Raw genomic sequence first — 1,974 nt, 5'->3', positions numbered from 1 at the left:
GGATTTTCCATTTATATCAAGGAAATTGGTGAATTGGTGGCAAGGTAGAAGAAATTCCTATGTGTTGGATATTTGAATAAGAAAAAGAGAATTACCATTTGTAGAGGATTTTCTTAGCACCCTGACAACATGTTTCATTAAGTTATTTATGAAATCCTTGCAAACACTCTTTGAGTGTAACTGTTCTAGGAGTCAATAGATGGTGATTTGGGGGCAAAGAAATGATGTGACTTCTTGATGTTCCACACCCGTGTCAGAAAACAGATTTTCATCCAGATCAACCTTATATTCTCTCTGAGCTTTCGATTTTAGCCTATAGGCCATGGAAGGAGGTATGTCCCCAGAATGTGTGACTTTTTTTTTGTTGGTGCAGAAAGATACATTATATAATATCTAGAGATACTTGTAACACCTTTGAACTACTTTAAAAATGTTCATGGCATGAATTTTGAATTAGTTGTCTTTGACCTATAATATTGAGGTGCATTAGCAACTTTTTAGAAGATTAATGATGTAAAAGCATGTGGAACAGCTACTCATTTCCTCTGCACTTCACTGACTCCAAGGATCCACATCTGCCATTGGCTATTTGGGTCATGTTTTCCATGGTAGCTGTTTTGTGCCCGTCGGCAATTTCCATGTCTATAATTATCCATCGATGCTCAGTATTGAACTTGAGCCAATCCCCCTCCCCACTACTTGAGTTCCTGTTCTTAGAATTGCCAAATTAGGAAATAAGCTTTTCAATCTATAGGCCTCTTATCCTCACTACCTAATTTCCTGAATCATTCTGTTCATCATTAAGAGAATTTGTGACCTTGGACATGTAGTTATGGCCCTGATCTGCTTGGACATTTTGCCAATCTTTTTATTAACACCCTAAAGCATTAGACACATTTTTTTGTTTAGCATTTCATTATTGTTTCTGAAATATTCTTTCCCCTTAGCTTCCTTGGCACTCACTAGCACATGCCTCAGATAACACCATACCCTGTATTATTTTTAGTCTCTGATCACTTTTCAGGCCTTTCAGGCTTCCTCGGGCTCAGTATTCATTCATTCATTTATTTATTCATTCATTCATTTATCCATTCATACCAGGGATTGAACTCAGAGGCACTTAATCACTGAGCCATATTCCCAGCCCTTTTTATTTTGTTATTTTTTAAATATTTATTTATTTTTTTAGTTTTCGGTGGACACAACATCTTTATTTTATTTTTATGTGGTGCTGAGTGTCGAACCCAGTGCCCTGTGCATGCCAGGCGAGCGCGCTACCACTTGAGCCACGTCCCCAGCCCCTATTTTGTTATTTTGAGACAAGTTCTCACTAAGTTGCTCAGGACCTCACTAAGTTACTGACACTGGCCTCGAACTTGCAATCCTCCTGCCTCTGCCTTTCTATTGCTGGGATCACCCACTGTGCCCAGCAGGGCTCAGTTTTTTGACTTTGACCTTTTCCTATGTCCTCTCACCTATAGGGTTTTCGCTCACATTATGACAGAATTGAATTGATGCTCCAGATTCTTTGCCTCTAGGCAGATCTTTCTCTCTGGCTCCAAATCTGCATTTATTACACTGTCTGCTGTGCTTTTTCACCCACTTGCTCTTTCCTTTGCCGATTCACTTATTCATTCAAAATAACTTTTGAGCTCCTACTTGCTGTGACATAGTTGAAAATCAAAAAGAGGTGATTGCACTTCATCCTTCCATAGAGTTGAATCTTTGCTTTCTTAGCATTGCAGAGAAATGCATATCCTGAGTTGAATGCCAACCTCTCCTTGATAATTAACTATTTTTTTTCTGTGTGGCTCAATATGTTTCTCTCTCAGATACTCAGTCTTGAAACCCTCTAGCACTCTCCCAACCTCCCACAAGTGTCTCAGTATCCTCTGAGTCCTACTGGTACTTTCTCAATCACATAGTTTTCCATTCTTTCTGACATCTCAATACCTAACTCTCTTTGCCTGTATG

This window comes from Callospermophilus lateralis, unplaced genomic scaffold (genome assembly GCF_048772815.1).
Source record: "Callospermophilus lateralis isolate mCalLat2 unplaced genomic scaffold, mCalLat2.hap1 Scaffold_93, whole genome shotgun sequence".
Classification (NCBI taxonomy): domain Eukaryota; kingdom Metazoa; phylum Chordata; class Mammalia; order Rodentia; family Sciuridae; genus Callospermophilus; species Callospermophilus lateralis.
This window is presented reverse-complemented; position numbering follows the sequence as displayed.